The following is a 6,050-nucleotide window of genomic DNA, read 5'->3' on the forward strand; positions in this document are numbered from 1 at the left end:
AATTCGACCTACCGGTGCAGCAGGTCAGAGGCCTCACTGAAGCTATGCAGGCCATGCAACAGCAGCAGCAGCCACAGGCATCAGTGCGACTGGAAAGAGCGTCGCCAGAACTCCAAAATCCGGTGGTGGGATGGGCCACTTGGGCTAGCCGCCCAGTCTTTCCCGGAAAGATGAATCCAAGGGTGGAAAGCCCCCAATCAGACCACGACTCCAGCCCCGGAAGATCTCTGCCTCCATCCTGCCAGAGGACCCTCGAGACCCGTAGTCGAGAGGATTTTCTGGACCGGAGGCTTCAGGAGATGAACCGGCGGATCGAAGAACTTCGCCACGCTCCCCCCGCTTATGGTGAGGACATTTGTACTGACCCTCCCTTTTCTTAAATGATCATGCAGGAGCCAATCCCGCCAAACTTCAAGCTCCCTCAATTTGAAAGCTACGACGGGACTTCGGACCCGGTTGACCACCTAGAGGCCTTCCGGACAATGATGCTGCTTCATGGCGCGTCTGACGCCATCCTATGCCGAGCCTTCCCATCCACTTTGAAGGGAGCGGCGAGAAACTGGTACTCGGTGCTGAAGCCGGGTACCATCTTTTCCTTCGATCAGATGAGCTACCAATTTGTAGCTCATTTTGTCAGCAGCCGGCGCCCCCGGAAGGGTTCGGAGTCCCTCATCAACATTAAGCAGAGGGAGGGGGAGTCCATTCGGGCCTACATCAATCGCTTCAATGTCGCCGCACTGGAGGTCTGGAACTTGGACCAGTCGGTAGCAATGGCCGCTCTGAAAGGCGACCTTCAGAAGAACGACCTTTTATTCTCCCTGGAAAAGAAGTACCCTAGAGATTTTGTAGACCTGTTGACTCGGGTTGAAGGGTATGCCCGAGCGGAAGAAGCCTTCAAAATGAAGGATGAGGAGACCGCGAGAGAGCGGCAGGCGGGAGACTCGAGTAAGCCCGCAGTCGAAAAAGGGGTGAGAGAAGCTCGGCCCCATTCTCGAACTCCTCCCAGGCACAAGCGCGCCCAGACTCCTCCGCGAGCACGCAGGCAGGGAAGCCCGGAATGCTGAGCTCGGCGGGGCTCTCCCCCAGGAAGGTTCCACAACTATGCCCCCCTCAACGCATCGAAAGCCCAGGTACTGATGGAAGTCAGAGAGCAGCTCCCTAGACCAGAGAGGATGTGCACACACCCCGAAAAGTGCAATCCTAACAAGTTCTGCCTCTACCATCGCGACCACGGCCACGACATGGAGGAATGCATCCAGCTCCGAGACGAGATCGAGGAGCTCATCCGGCGAGGTCGACTTGATAGGTTCATTTGGCGCCGGCCTGAGGGTAGAGAAGATCGGCCAAGGGCCCTACCGCCACCTGAACCACCGAGGAGGGAAGAGCAGCCCGAAGATCAGCCTCCAATTGGGATCATCAACTCCATCATCGGAGGACCTCAAGGAGGAGCAGACCTTCCACGACTATGGGACTTAAAAAATCTGTAAATGTATTACTAACGACTTTGCTTTGAATCAAAATTTCTTTCGACTTTGCATGTCTTTTCCTTTTGGCATGGACTTGTTACGACTGGGAATAACCCCTTCAAACAATCAAAACAAGGTCATGTTAGGAACATGAGGAGAACCTCATCCTAACATGAGCAAAATGAAAGTCTGATTATTTTAAGATCGGATTGGAGGAGAGGCCCATATAACGGCCTTTAGGTGCCCCCATGGCCATGTTAGGAACAGGAGGAGAACCTCATCCTAACATGAGCAAAATGAAAGTCCGATTATTTTAAGATCGGATTGGGGGAGAGGCCCATATAACGGCCCTTAGGTGCCCCTATGGCCATGTTAGGAACAGGAGGAGAACCTCGTCCTAACATGAGCAAAGTCAAAGGCTCGATTCTTTTAGACCGGATGGGGGGAGAGGCCTTACAACGCCCTTATGTGCCCCCACAGCCATGTTAGGAACAGGAGGAGAACCTCGTCCTAACATGAGCAAAGTCAAAGGCTCGGTTCTTTTAGATCGGATGGGGGGAGAGGCCCTACAATGCCTTAATGTGCCCCCACAGCCATGTTGGGAACAGGAGGAGAACCTCGTCCTGACATGAGCAAAGTCAAAGGCCCGGTTCTTTTAGATCGGATGGGGGGAGATGTCCTTGCAACGACCCTTATGCGCCCCCACAGTCTCGTTGGGAACAGGAGGAGAACCTCGTCCTAACCTGAGCTGAGATCGACTACGTCAAGAACAGAAGGAGAACCTCGTCCTGACGATGACAAAAACCCCGTCGCCCAACAAAATTGGATAAAGAGAAAAGTCTCCTCAATGGCACCTCTACACTTCTACGCAACCCCGCAAAAAGCAAGGGAAGGACCCTCACTCCGAAAAGAGGAGAAAAATTAAAAAAAAAAGCGACGAACTACATCGACAACAGATGAAAGACAAACTACGCCAAAGACATAGGGGACCTCATCTCCACAAAGATGGGAGTTCCTACCGAACACCCCCGGTCTCTAGGAGGGCTCTCGATGCAGGTCAAGAAAATAATGACTCCTTCAAGGTAATGCGAAGTTCGGACCGTCGAGCTCGAGCCTACGACCATGGACGACAAGAAAAGCAAATTGGCGTGGCGACGACTGGGCACCTCCAAGCGACGTCGACGTCGAACAAGTCAAAAGACAAAGGAAGTTCGACGGACGATAATTTAATACAATGCGCGAACGAGGTAATACAAAATCTCTTTTTTATTTCATTCACGAAATATACACTACAGAGCCCTTGAGGCTAAAGAAGAAAGATGACAAGACAAGTAAGCCGGTGCGGCGACGACCAAGAACCTCTAGACGACACCGACATCAAAAAGAAAAAGAAAAGCTACGACACCAACAAACAAACAAGCGGCAAAAGGAGACATATAGAAGGACGAAAGACAAAAAAAAAGACCCTAAGGGGGCCCGGCTTCCTCCAACCTCGAACTTTCGGCTTCGACCCTCGTCAGAGAACGCCTTAAACTTTCGACTTCTGCTTCCAATTTCCTCTCTCTCATTGATATCTCCATATATCTTCGATGAAATCGCTGGCTTTCATTCTCCGCCTCTCGATGCCTTTTTCTCAGGATCTCGGATTCCGCCTCCACGTCCTTGACAGCCTGCTGCTCGCATACCAGCTGGATCTTCAATTGCTGCAGCTCAGCCTTCCCCTCCCCAAGGACGACGGATAGCTCTTTTGCGGTTCTCCTCAGGGATTAGAGTTCGCTGGAATCCTGAGCGGAAGCAAGCTGAGCCCCTCCAGCTAGCTGCCCTTGAAGGTGGGCAACTTCGTCGGTTGCCATCCTGAGCCTCCCTTTGTATTCGTCCACCTGCTTGCGCCAGCCGGTCCGGTACGCATCATAGCTCGCCTCGGCATCCTGGAGCTGTTGCTGAAGGTCGGAGACCTTCTTCGACTACTCCCGGTCGCTGTCGGCCCGAGTCAAAAGCCGGGATGAGCTTCCTTCCAGCTGGCTAATCCTCTCCTGTGCAGCCGACAGGTCCACTAGGAGGGAACTGATCTTGACAGCTTGAGCCCAAATTCGATCGCTGGCGCGCTTCCTGTGTTCCTCGAGCTCCCTCTCGAAGTTTGCCTTTCTTCGACTGTACTCCATGATCCCCTTCACGTGGAGGTTTCGAAAGCGGGTGGCCTCCACGGTGGCTTCAGAGTGACCCTCCCTCAACCTGCGGAGCTCGCCTTCCATCTTCTTCGACCTTTTCGTCAAATGAAGAACTTCCTTCTTCAGCTGCTGGATCATGGACTTCAGTGGAATCTCCTGGGGCAGGGGAAGCGCTTCGGCAGGACACTGCCATCGGGAGACAAAAGCGTCAAGGCGCGTCTCATTGCAGAAAGAAAAACAAAAAGGAGGAAGGAAGAGAGGAGAAGCCATCCACGATGAGAAATTCAACTTTATTGATTGAATATTTCTTAAAGACAAAAAGGAAAGGAAAAATTACAGTAAAAGAAAAATACAAGGTCGGAGGTCTCAGACCTCTGCAGTAAGAGTTGGGGAGCTCGGTGTCCCTGGAAGGTGGGCTGCGGCAGCAGTAGCAGCAGGAGAGGGACCGACCTCATCTTCAGACTCCTCGCCCAAGAAGCTGAGATCGAGCTCGAGAAATTTTCTGGCCACCTTCTCCTGGCAGAGCTCGAATCCCTTGATGAACACTTCTTGGCCGAACTTGACGTTCAGGTCCCTCATCTCTGCAGAGGCCTTGAACTCCTCCACTGCAAGAACCCTGGCCTCCGAGATCAGGATCGGGATCTGCTCCGCCAAATTTGTGACCTCGGCCTCTGCCTTCCTCACCGTCTCCTCCGAGGTCTGCTTCTCTTCCTCCCGGGCCTGCTTTTCTTTCTCTAGGACCTCTTGGAGGGTAACTACTTTGGCGGCCTTTTCTTTGAGGCGAGCGACCTCAGCCAGGCGATGCTCCTCCACCTGGATGGCATCCCTCCTTGCCCGGTTCGTCGCCTCGATAATGGCAAGGAGCTGGTGCCTAATCTGCAAGGGTGGCTAGGGGATCAGAACAAGGGTCGGAAAGCCAATTAAATGAAGATTTGTTTACCTCGAGAAAGGACCCTAGGGAGTCCCAAACCCGCTGCTCAGGATCGACGCGATCAATCCTCTCGACGACTTCAGACAGAATGCAGCCATCGATCAACCGCTTGATCAAGTCCCTGTCATTGAAGGGATTATCCGGCTCTTCTTCGGAACCAAGGGACTCTTCAACAGCGGCTCGACGGCTACTCACCCTGCGGGCCACCGACTTCCTTCTCCTCCCCCTCTTGACTACGGGCGCCTCTGTGGAACGGACCCCCGAAACGAGAGCCCCAGTGGAGGGACTCCTTGAAGAGGCCCGGGGAGCCGATGGTTCGGCGTCCGAAGGAACGTCAACCGTGGGGGCCACCTGGATAGGCGCGGTTGAGCTCATCTCCTCCACTCTGGCCTTCTTTGCTGATCCGGAGGCTGCGGCGCCTTTTCTTTTATGGGCCTTGAGGCCCCTAGCGATCATCCGTGCTGCTTCGACGTCCATTCCTGAAAAAAAAAATCAAATCAAAAATCAGCGATGGGGTGAAAAAGGAAGAAGTGACACGCAAAAAAAAAAAAAGAAAAAAAAAGGAGAAAGAAAAAAAGGAGGAGGACGGAAGAAAGAAGAGAAAAGAAAAGATGGAATACTCGCAGGATCCTGGGGGCTCAAGCCGATGTTGAACAAAAATTGCTCCTTCAGAAGGTTGGGAAGGGAAGGAGCGGAATAGTCAAGAAAATTCTGGGCGGCCTGAAGGTCGTCCTCCCCCAGGGTGGGAGGCCGACGGACAGAGTCCCTTAGAGAGCCCCAAGGGGGCAATCCAAGCCTCAAGGTCGGGCAGTGGACGAAGAGGTATTTCCCCTTCCAGTTGTGGATTGAAGAGGGAGCACCTTTCGGCAACCCCTTCTTGCCAAACTGAGAGGAGAAATACCACCAGTCCTTCACCGAAGGGTGACGTTTGAGGTGTAAAAATGCCTAAACAAAGAAAGGGATGGCTGAACTTCGACTACGTGGCAAAGGGAGAGGAACCCTATCAAAAACCTAAAGAAATTCGGAGCAACTGAAGCTAAAGAGATATCTAAGAAGCAGAAAGGGTGACGACAAAGGGTGAAAGCGGAAGCCGGAGTCCGACACGGAAGGCCTCCTGATACAGGCAGAAACGACCGGGTGGGGAGTGCTAGCCTGGTCGGAGGGATCAGAAAGCTCCAGGTCGCACTCCGGAGGAACTCCATACTGAACCCTTATTAGTAGGAGTTCATCTGGAGTCAGGGAGCAGGGAATGGCACTCGGCACAAAAATCGGGTGAAGCCCAGCCCCAGATGTGGGTTCGTCTACAGAGTGGGGGTCCTGGGGGGCTGAGGCGGAAGAACTCCCAGAACCGCTAGAGGCGGAGGTGCCGGAAGACATTTCGAATGATTTCAAACGAAAACCCTAAAAATCTCGAAGAAATTAGGCGGGACAAGGGACGAGGGGTCGCGGGAGACCAAACCAGAGGAATGCGACAGAAGAAAAATG

Source organism: Elaeis guineensis, chromosome 1 (assembly GCF_000442705.2).
Source record: "Elaeis guineensis isolate ETL-2024a chromosome 1, EG11, whole genome shotgun sequence".
Taxonomy (NCBI): Eukaryota; Viridiplantae; Streptophyta; class Magnoliopsida; order Arecales; family Arecaceae; genus Elaeis; species Elaeis guineensis.